Source organism: Pseudorasbora parva, chromosome 23 (genome assembly GCF_024679245.1).
Source record: "Pseudorasbora parva isolate DD20220531a chromosome 23, ASM2467924v1, whole genome shotgun sequence".
NCBI classification, from domain to species: Eukaryota; Metazoa; Chordata; class Actinopteri; order Cypriniformes; family Gobionidae; genus Pseudorasbora; species Pseudorasbora parva.
The window spans coordinates 35,263,659-35,276,336 of NC_090194.1; positions in this window are offsets into that span (position 1 = coordinate 35,263,659).

The following is a 12,678-nucleotide window of genomic DNA, read 5'->3' on the forward strand; positions in this document are numbered from 1 at the left end:
CCGTGGTGAATCGCTAATTATAATGTTTATTCATTTCAAGTAGTGTGTTTAGCCATCACTACACGATTCACATTCTCCTTTTTGTGAGACACACTTCATCCAGCAGGAACTCTGTGAACACTATTGTTTGGCTTCAGTATAACAGCCTTGTTTACTCTAAAAGCCAGTGCGGGGATGGGTTGAGTCGGTAATGTTGTGTGGTCTGTGAGATTGGATGGTTTAACTTTTCTGTGAATTTTATCAAACTAACCTTTGCTAATGACATTGCAGCGCTTGATGGAAAGAGATAAGGTGCTAATTGGTGTAGGTGCTATTAATGCGGAGAGCATCTAATGGTTTCCGGCAAAAGTCCCTGATCAGAATAACGATCAAGCCATTTGCAGGAGACATTCAAGGGCTGTTGATTTAAACTACAGGAAAGTTAGAAAGATGGCATTTTAGCCTTTTTATTTCCAGATGGCAAACAAGGACACTAGATCTGCTCTCTCTCTCCACTTTCAGTGGCCTGTCACCTCAGACGCCTCCTGAGACCTTCAAGGACAAATTAATAGTCAAATTTGTAGCTCTCTGTCCTGCATGTGGTTTCTTCCAGTACTATGCAAATTTCACTGCATATATTTGAAATTTAGAGTGCTATCTCAGTAGACGTTTGCATTGAGTGTCTAGTAGCTCAGTCTTTGTTGTTTTTTAAGTGCTAAATATTAGGCCAGGAATTCACATTATGACCCTCCTTGTCAGGTTTGGCTGCATGGGAACAAGAAAACAATAGTGTGAACTGTGGACAACTCCCAGTCAGCGATATGACAAAATGCCCCAGGAAACACCTCGTTACCTCTTCAGGAAATACTCTTTCTCTGTCTCTCTCCTTCTACACCTCCTTTTGAAACCGCTGGAGAAAATGTGTTTAATGCATTACATGAGATGATTGTTCATAAATGGTAGTTTGGCTTATTTAAAAAAAATCAGGTGCACATTAGAAAAATATCTGTAGATAATAGAAAGATCCCACGAGCTCACCAAAACCAATGTATCCATTTATCCATTTTTAATGCTAAAACGTTCTTCTTTGCATATTAATACAGTACGGATAGGCGATGAAAGAACGCATAAACATTGTGGCTGCATGCGATGGAATAGTGAGGCATCATGCATATTCAAATTAAAGCAATGTCATTCTTTTCAGGAAAAACAAGCCAGATTGAAACATAGATTACAAATTATGTTCATTATAGAATGTGCTGGGTCCATTATTTGTCAGACACAATTAATGTTGCATTAGTACTCTTTGCCATTACCTGATAATTTCTTCAGTCGTGTGCATGGAAATAAATAACTCTGTCAGCATGTGCAGCATTCTTAATGAATTACCATTTGAATGTTTTAGAAATAGTAGTAAGTGATAAATGGATGGGATAGCTAGATCCCTAGATAGCTGATGGATGGATGGATGGATGGATGGATGGATGAATGGATGGATGGATGGATGGATGGATGGATGGATGAATGGATGGATGGATGGATGGATGGATGGATGGATGGAAGAAAGAGATTGGATGGATGATAGATAGATAGAAATAGTAGATTGGATGGATAGAAGAAAGAAAGTGGATGGATGGATGGATGGATGGATGGAAGACAAAGATTGGATGGATGGATGGATGGATGGATGGATGGATGGATGGATGGATGGATGGATGGATGGATGGATGGATGGATGGATGGATGGATGGATGGATGGATGGATGGAAGAAAAAGATTGGATGGATGGATGGATGGATGGAAGAAAAAGATTGGATGGATGGATGGATGGATGGATGGATGTATGGATGGAAGAAAAAGATTGGATGGATGGATGGATGGATGTATGAATGGAAGAAAGAGGATGGATGGATGGATGGAAGAAAGAGATTGGATGGATGGAAGGATAGATTGAAGTAGTAGATTGGATGGATAGAAGAAAGAAAGAGATTGGATGGATGGATGGATGGATGGAAGAAAAAAGATTGCATTGATGGATGGATGGATGGATGGATGGAAGAAAAACATTGAATGAATAGATGGAAAAAGAGATTGGATGGATGGATGTTTCTTCAGTTTTTTGTGGATAGTTAAAAGAACATAATTAATTTGAATTAGTACATTTTAACATTTTCCGTCTTTACTGTCGCTTTTGTTCAGTTTAATGCATCATTGCTTAACAAAAGTATTAATTGCCTTTAAAAATAAATCACACTGACCTAAAACATTTGAACAGTGAACTGTCTTTACTGCTGTCATAACCACCGCCACTCCTGCTGTAACCCTGCTCATACATTGTGTGCATAAACCCAGCATAATTACCCTGAAATAGCTGGAAACAGAAATGTTGATCTGTCTTTGGCCTGGACGCAGGAGAGAGAACATGAAGTTCAGGATGTCTCGATTCGTCAGAGGCCATTAAGTGTAGTTTTCCGCTGTCCTACAAAGAACATTTTGAATAAGAGCTTGATTATGTGCCCTGTTTGTTGGGTACTTGGGTTATTTTTGGAAAAGATGCAAGTGCACAAGTACAAGTAATCACAGTGCTTTATACATCAACAGGACAGCGGCTCTCGTTCATTCACATCAATTTATTTTTAAAATCCAATATTTAATGGCTGATACAGTCAGTTATAAATAGCATGTTTAAACGTTATTTGAACTAATGTGCAAAAGCCTTGATGTTGCTTTTTCACTTGTTTGTACATGCATATGACTGAATAATCCATCATCTCATCAGGTCATAAACTAATATAATATCTGTCAAAGGTATCTGTGTCAGTATATCAGTGTTTGTGTGTGTGTTTGTGTGTATAAAGGTCAGTGTGTGCTTTATCAGTGTTTACATTGGTACATCTAACAGCGCTTTCCCTCTGTAGCATCTGTAGGACGGACACACACACACACACACACACGTGTGTGTGTGTGTGTGTGTGTGTGTGTGTGTGTGTGTGGACTCTCAGAGATTGGTGGCTTTATCAGTTATGTTTGATACTGATTTAAAGATTTGTAAAGATCCACCCCATAAGGTGCACAGATGGACAGATATGAAAAAGGAGTCCTATTATACTTTTTAATATGTTCATCTTTCTTTAGTGTGTAATGTTTTTGTTTGAGTATGAAAAAGCTCTGCAACACGTCACAATATTCCTCATTTAAATAAATAATATGCAGAATAAAGGGGCGGGGCCTGGCTGAGTTAGTTAGTGTGTTGGTTATGGTAAGGGGCAGGATACTTCCCAAACACACTCAAAGCGCTTGACCAATAAAAACACACTGTTCCAGCTGACCAATCAGAGCACATTGTGCTTTTCAGAAGGAAGGGCTTCATAGAGACAGGAACTAAACAGAGCGTTACTGACAGACTGGGAAGAGAGGAGCTGCAACAATGGAGAATATGAGGAAATAACGTGTTTTTTGACAAGTATTCTAGACTTTGTAATATTAGAAATCTATAGGACATAATAGGTCCCCTTTAAATGATGTGGTTTGCTGCTCTGTTATAGGCATTTGATGTGTGTCAACAACTTTTTCATACTTAAAAGTCCCACTGAAGTGCCTTGAAACGCACAGCATTATTCAGTGTGTTGACATCATTTTTACTGAAACAGGAGGACAGGGCGGGGCATATTAAACAGCTCCTCCCATTTTTTAAAATACTACACTGAATCAACCCCTATCCCCTATATAGTGCACTGAATCAACCCCTATCCCCTATATTGTGCACTGAATCGATCCCTATCCCCTATATAGTGCACTTAATCAACCCCTATCCCCTATATAGTGCACTGAATCGATCCCTATCCTCTTTATAGTACACTGAATCAATCCCTATCCCCTATATAGTGCACTGAATCGATCCCTATCCCCTATATAGTGCACTGAATCAATCCCTATCCTCTATATAGTACACTTAATCAATCCCTATCCCCTATATAGTGCACTTAATCGATCCCTATCCCCTATATAGTGCACTGAATCAATCCCTATCCCCTATATAGTGCACTGAATCAACCCCTATCCCCTATATTGTGCACTGAATCAACCCCTATCCCCTATATTGTGCACTGAATCAACCCCTATCCCTATATTGTGCACTGAATCAACCCCTATCCCCTATATTGTGCACTGAATCAATCCCTATCCCCTATATTGTGCACTGAATCAACCCCTATCCCCTATATAGTACACTGAATCAACCCCTATCCCCTATATTGTGCACTGAATCAACCCCTATCCCCTATATTGTGCACTGAATCAACCCCTATCCCCTATATAGTGCACTTAATCAATCCCTATCCCCTATATAGTGCACTGAATCAATCCCTATCCCCTATATAGTGCACTGAATCAATCCCTATCCCCTATATAGTGCACTGAATCAATCCCTAACCCCTATATAGTGCACTGAATCAATCCCTAACCCCTATATAGTGCACTGAATCAATCCCTATCCCCTATATAGTGCACTGAATCAATCCCTATCCCCTATATAGTGCACTGAATCAATCCCTAACCCCTATATAGTGGACTGAATCAATCCCTATCTCCCTATGTAGTGCAATGAATCAATCCCTATCCCCTATATAGTGCACTGAATCAATCCCTAACCCCTATATAGTGCACTGAATCAATCCCTAACCCCTATATAGTGCACTGAATCAATCCCTATCCCCTATATAGTGCACTGAATCAATCCCTATCCCCTTTATAGTGCACTGAATCAATCCCTATCCTATATAGTACACTTAATAAATCCCTATCCCCTATATAGTGCACTGAATCAATCCCTATCCCCTATATATTGCACTGAATCAATCTCTATCCCCTATATAGTGCACTGAATCAATCCCTATCCCCTATATAGTGCACTGAATCAATCCCTAACCCCTATATAGTGCACTGAATCAATCCCTAACCCCTATATAGTGCACTGAATCAATCCCTATCCCCTATATAGTGCACTGAATCAATCCCTATCCCCTATATAGTGCACTGAATCAATCCCTAACCCCTATATAGTGCACTGAATCAACCCCTATCCTCTATATAGTGCACTGAATCAATCCCTATCCCCTATATAGTGCACTGAATCAATCCCTATCCCCTATATAGTGCACTGAATCAATCCCTATCCCCTATATAGTGCACTGAATCAATCCCTAACCCCTATATAGTGCACTGAATCAATCCCTAACCCCTATATAGTGCACTGAATCAATCCCTATCCCCTATATAGTGCACTGAATCAATCCCTATCCCCTATATAGTGCACTGAATCAATCCCTAACCCCTATATAGTGGACTGAATCAATCCCTATCCCCTATATAGTGCACTGAATCAATCCCTATCCCCTATGTAGTGCACTACTGTCTGATCGTTCCCTATCGCCTATATAGTGCACTGTCTGTATCATACCCTAACCCCTATGTAGTGCACTACTGTCTGATCGTTCTCTATCCCCTATATAGTGCACTGTCTGAATTATACCCTATCCCCTATATAGTGCACTATGTGCCATTCACCATGTAGAAAACAGTAAATATGTGAACAAATGACTCAGATGATTTCAGTCGCAGCTTCAGCATCCGATAATGTAGGGGGCGGGGCTTCAGTTCTAGAGAGCATTTGATTGGACAGAAAATCTGACGAGAAGCTGAAGTGGAGAGGTATGTCATCAAAATCACTGATCCATATTGGTTTTACTGAGAGACTGGACGTTTTGAATGCTTATATCTTATAGCATAGTAAAAGAAGAGTAAAAAAGTCATTGAGGTCTGGAATGACACATTAAGGGACAGGACAGTAAGAATAAAAATGTCAGGTTGAGCTGATGTATTAATATTACCTATTAACCTGAGACATGATCTTGTTGCTTGATTGTTAGAGTAGATTGACTAGAGCTTTTCCTCTCACACACATATAAAGACACTGAATGTGGCAATAGTAACCAAGTGAAGCTTTCCTGTTTGCTGATGTCATCCGTGGTGTTTGATAGAGGAAGCATTTATTGATCATATTAAAGCATCACAGTATGGGAATGCAAACACTTTACAAGCTTGTTTTCTGTCGTTCAGTTCTGCCAATGTATTCTGGGTGAGCGTCATTAGATTGTTTGTTTATTGAAGTGTGATTGATAATAATGCGCAATTGTTCACTTCACTATAGCCTATTATCTTCAGGAGATCACGTGTAAAACATGCCATCTGTGCACATGCATTTAAAAGGAAAAGAAAAGCGTTTTTGAACCATGCCCGGTTAATTGACATGAGCGGCCCGTGAGCCAAGCTTCCGTTTCTCCGGGTGAGAATCTTTGAAGTGGTGATCAGTCTCTCGTCTTTGTGAGATGGTGGAGTTTGTTGCCATGGCAATGGAGGAAGAGAGCGAGAGAGGGGTATACGGGCATTGAAGTGAGAAGTGTACGGCAGCTGCCGCATGACGCCAGTGGTTACCACGGCAACATACTTCGCAGGTATTTCCATTTGAATGAAATAAAAGGGACGTTCACCTCTGAATATTGATCACATTGACAGTTCATGGTTTATAATAGCAAAAAAACAAAACAAAAATCAATCTTATTTAATTGTATCAAAACACGTCAAATCAATCCCTCTTAGTTTTTAATCCACCTGTCAAATAGAGACCACCCTTTTCACCACCCAAATAATTCCTGGATTGTTTTAGTTCATTTGTTTGTGAATGTCAACAGTGTTGTGTACAATGCGTTACTAAGTAATTAATTACTGTCATTTAATTACTTTTCCCTTGAAAAATTAACGTATTACTCTTAATTTTTCTGTCATTTAATTGCAGTTAAATACTATATAGACTATACAACAATGCTATATAAAGCAATAGCAGATTTAACATTAGAATTTAATGTCTAAGTTTAAGATGTGTGTTTAATCTTCTCCCTTTAAAGGTCCTGTTCTTCGCGTGTTTTCGAAGCTTTGATTATGTTTACAGTGTGCAATATAACATGAGTTCATGTTTCGCGTGTAAAAAAAACAGTATTTTTCACACAATTGACTTATCTGTACAGCGCTGTTTCCTCTGTCCTAAAAACGGCCTGATGATTTCCTTGTTCTATGAAGTCCCTCCTTCAGAAACACGTAACGAGTTCTGATTGGGCCAGCGCTTCCCGCGTTGTGATTGGACAGCAGCTTAGCGCACTTTGCCCAGAAAGGTCCCGCCTCTTACCATAACGGGGCGATGCAAGCGCTGAATGCGCTCTTCTCCACGTGGGAGAGCAATGAGACCACGCCCCCTATTTTGCGTGTTCTTGTGGGCGGAGCTTTAGTCGACAAACGGTTCTAGTGACGTCATCACAGCAGGAAGTGCAGCGGTGTAGTCCAAACCGGCCGCTCGCTGTCGGCTTTGAAAGGGATCTTCTGTTAAATAAAATATCTCGCTTGGCATTGAACTTTGAGCTTTATAATTTTACAGGTATTATTTATGCTCCAACAGCAACATTACACACTAACTAAAGTTTGAAAGATGGAATCGTGAAGAACAGGACCTTTAAATACTTTGGTCAGTTCATTAACAAGTAATGCAAATAACTATTTGAAATAATTAAAATAGCAGTTTCATGTGTACGAAATTTAGAAAGTATTTAGCAATATGTAATGCAATTCCTTTCATAGAGTGACTTATTAGTACAGTAGATGTAATTATTTACGCTCTAAAATGAATTATTATTTTAGAGTTTCTTACCCAACACCGAATAACAATCCTGTTCAACAGCAGCCAGTAAAGATTATTTTAATAAATTAATGCTTTTAAGCGACAGTAAAGACCTTTAATATGTAACTAATTAAGTTTTTTTTTATAATAAATTATAAAATAACATATATCAATAATTGCTGTTCATTTGAAAATTCTATTCATCAAATAATCCTGAAAAAGAAAATGTATCCAACATAAAAATATGAAGCAGCACAACTGTTTTCAACATTGATCATGATCATAAATGTTTCGTGAGCATCAAATAAGCATATTAGAATAATTTCTGAAGGATCATGTGACACTGAAGACCAGAGATTTCTCACTATTGTTTATGGACTTCTTTAGCCTGAGGTGGTCATACTCAATTCTAGTCAGAATATGAGTCTGATGCTCCATTGGTCTGTGATTATGGGGCGTTTCAACCGAACCAGGAAAGACCTCAATTGGATAGAGCTACAACCAATCAGAGCAACGGAGCGACGCATAACGTTAGTTGTCAAATGTCAACAGAACTCAACTGCACTGTGTTGCCAAGTCCGCGTTTTTTTCTTATGTCAGTAATACATTACTGTTGATCATCTGTCCGTCATTGTCTAAAGCCTGCCCTGATGATTTCTTTGGTCTGAACAGCTTCTGTTCAGGGATAATTACTCCTCTATGGATTGAGTCCAGACCGAACCGCCCAACCTTAAAATGTTGTGGGCGGGGCTAAGATCGGCTGGCATCCAGGCTAGGACTTCTTGGCAAATCTGAAAAAGTTGTTGAGATTCTGAAACAATGATATTACTGATCTTTTTATCAGCTGAGGAGACTTACAGAAGGCAAAAGTCTCCATTTGCTCTCAGAAATTGAGATATTATAGATTACAATTCATGCATACAGTCTGTGATTAATCATTCATGGTCATTAATTTACAAACGGACACTGGCATTACTGTATCTCAATGGTACATTGTTCCTCGTGAATTGCTTTTCTGTGCATGCCAATTCGTTCCCCCGCCTGATAATAAACACAGTTATACGTGTGACGACCGTCTCAAGTCAGCAGACAGTTATGAAGCAGCCACCCTGAACCTCTTGAAAATAGAACTATTGTGTGTGTGTATATTTAAAAATTCCGAAAGTAAATGTTGTGGCCTAAGAGAAATCTCTCGAGGTCACACTAATGTCACAAGTCAATATGTGTGAAGTCTTAGGAATTTCTTGAACGTATAGGCCTTTGAAATCCGAGACTTTTAACGTGGCTGCACGGACCCAGATAGCCTTTAAGCTGACAATAAGACAGAAATGACTAAAGCACCCTGATGTGACAGAAATATTGATGTCAGAGAGGAGGAGGGTAACAGGAGATCTGTGACAGCAGCTGAGAGAAGTTCACAGCCTCCCCAAACCCATCTGAACTGAAGATCTGTGACTGACTGCTCATCTGTCTGCCTTCATACTGGAGCTGAATGCTCTGCTAAATCCTGCGTTCTAGGTGAATCTAGGGTTAGATTGCATTGAACATTGTTCGTGTTTGAACTACAGGGGTGTATGAGATTTTCACTAATTCCAGTGCCAAATATAAAGTTCTGTCATGAAACTCTAGCTGGTGCTGGCTGATAGGTCCTTACCTCTGTCTGCTTGCAATCACATCATTCTCTATAGGGCACATCTTATTGATTCCTGCTCATTCAGTAGCAATGAGCTCACTGCTCAACCATCAAATACTTGTTCAGCATTAGGAATAGCAGTTGCAGCACACTTTCAGAAACCCTCCACCTTCCCCATCTCCACCTGTGTATATCTGCTATGGGTAATTAATGTACACTTCATGTATAGCAGCAGCATGCCTTACTTGCTCACAGCAGCATGTTGTGTATGTATTGCCAGTAGCAGCAGAAATACCAGGAACAGCAGCGGAAAAAGTAGCAGCAAAAATTACAGCAACAGCGCTAACAGCAGAATTAGCAATATCAGCAACAATAACAGCAGCAGCACAAATAGCAGCAACAGCCGAATCATGTCTTACTTGCTTACAGCGTTGTGTATGTATTGCCAGTAGCAAGCCCCATACTTGCTCTGCAGAAGCAGCAATACCATCATCAGCAGCAAAAACAGCAGTAGCAATAACCACAGCAACAATAAGAACAGCAGCAGCAGCGATAGCAACATCAAAAATATCAGAAGCGACAAAACAACAGCAGCAGCAATAACAGCAATGCCAAAAACAGCAGCAACAACAATTACAGCCACAGCAATAACCAATAACAGCAGCAGTAACCATAACTGCAGCAGCAATAACAGGAGTGGCAATAACAGCAATAACAATAACTGCAGCAACAATAACAGCAGCAGCAATGACAGGAGTAGCAATAACAGCAGTAACAATAACTGCAGCAATAATAACTGGAGCAACAATAACAGCAGCAGCAATGACATGAGCAGCAATAACAGCAGCAGGAATAACAGGAGTAGCAATAATAGCAGTAACAATAACTGCAGCAACAATAACTGCAGCAGCAATGACAGGAGCAGCAATAACAGCAGCAGCAATAACAGCAGCAGCAATAAGAGCAGCAGCAATAACAGGAGTAGCAACAACAATAACAGCAGCAGCAATAACAGGAGTAGCAATAACAGCAGCAACAATAACTGCAGCAGCAATGACAGGAGTAGCAATAACAGCATCAGCAATAACAGGAGTAGCAATAACAGCAGCAGCAATAAGAGCAGCAGTAATAACAGGAGTAGCAATAACAGCAGTAACAATAACTGGAGCAACAATAACAGCAGCAGCAATGACAGGAGCAACAATAACAGCAGCAGCAATGACAGGAGCAACAATAACAGCAGCAGCAATAACAGGAGTAGCAATAATAGCAGTAACAATAACTGCAGCAGCAATGACAGGAGCAGCAATAACAGCAGCAGCAATAACAGCAGCAACAATAAGAGCAGCAGCAATAACAGGAGTAGCAACAACAATAAAAGCAGCAGCAATAACAGGAGTAGCAATAACAGCAGCAACAATAAGAGCAGCAGCAATAACAGGAGTAGCAACAACAATAAAAGCAGCAGCAATAACAGCAGCAGCAATAACAGCAGCAACAATAAGAGCAGCAGCAATAACAGCAGCAGCAATAACAGCAGCAACAATAAGAGCAGCAGCAATAACAGGAGTAGCAACAACAATAAAAGCAGCAGCAATAACAGCAGCAGCAATAACAGCAGCAACAATAAGAGCAGCAGCAATAACAGGAGTAGCAACAACAATAAAAGCAGCAGTAATAACAGGAGTAGCAATAACAGCAGCAACAGCAGCAACAATAACTGCAGCAGCAATGACAGGAGTAGCAATAACAGTAGCAACAATAACTGCAGTAAGAACACCAGCAACAATAAAAGCAGCGGAAATAACAGGAGTAGCAATAACAGCAGCAACAATGACTGCTGCAAAAATAAGAACAGCACTAATAACAGCAGAAGCAATAACAGGAGTATCAATAACTGCAGCAGCAATAACAACTGCAGCCACAATAACAGCAGCCACAATAACAGCAGCAACAATAACAGCAGCAACAATAACAGTGTAACGAAGTTAGTAGCTGGAAAGGAAGGAGGCGGGAACCGGCGAACGTTTAACAACATTTATTAAAAATAAATAAACAAAATGAAAGTAAAACCGCGGGCAGCCCCTCACGGACGACTGCCCGCAAACACACAAAATAAAACGTGGGCAGCCCCTCACGGACGACTGCCCACAAACACATAATAACACATAAACATAACATAACATAACATAAAATCCAGGCCTGGTCCTCTCTCGTCTTCCGCTGCCATCGTTCCTCCTTTTATGCTCCTGTCACATGGCCGCGAGACGAGACCGGTGTGCCACGCAGCTGGCACTCGTTGACATTAATCACCGGCCCGCTCTCGCGGTCCCTCGCCCCACTGCTTGCCACACCACAAACAGCAGCCACAATAACAGCAGCAACAATAACAGCAGCCACAATAACAGCAGCCACTATAACAGCAGCAGCAATAACAGCAGCCGCAATGACAGCAGCCACAATGACAGCAGCCACAATAACAGCAGCAACAATAACTGCTGCAGCAATAACTGCCGCAGCAATAACAGCAGCTGAAGTAAGAATAGCAGTAACAATAACAGGAGTGGGAAAAACAGCAGGAACAATAACAGCAGCTGAAGTAAGAACAGGAGCAACAATAACAGCAGCAAAAACAGCAGCAACAATAACTGCAGCAGTAATAACAGCAGCAACAATAACTGCAGCAGCAATAACAGCAGCAACAATAACTGCAACAACAATAACTGCAGCAGTAATAACAGCAGCAATAATAACTGAAGCAGCAATAACCGCAGCAACAATAACTGCAGCAGTAATAACAGCAGCAACAATAACAGCAGCTGAAGTAAGAACAGGAGCAACAATAACAGTAGTGGGAATAACAGCAGTAATAACAACAGCAACAATAACTGCAGCAGCAAAAACAGCAGCAACAATAACTGCAGCAGCAAAAACAGCAGCAACAATAACTGCAGCAGCAAAAACAGCAGCTGAAGTAAGAACAGGAGCAACAATAACAGTAGTGGGAATGACAGCAGTAATAACAACAGCAACAATAACTGTGTGGTGTGGCAAGCAGCGGGGCGAGGGACCGCGAGAGCGGGCCGGTGATTAACGTTCACGAGTGCCAGCTGCGTGGCACACCGGTCTCGTCTCGCGGCCATGTGACGGGAGCATATAAGGAGGAGCAAGGACAGCGGAAGACGAGAGAGGACCAGGCCTGGAATTTTATGTTATGTTTTATTTTGTGTGTTTGCGGGCAGTCGTCCGTGAGGGGCTGCCCGCGGTTTTACTTTCATTTTGTTTATTTATTTTGAGTTAATAAATGTTTGAAACGTTCGCCGGTTCCCGCCTCCTTCCT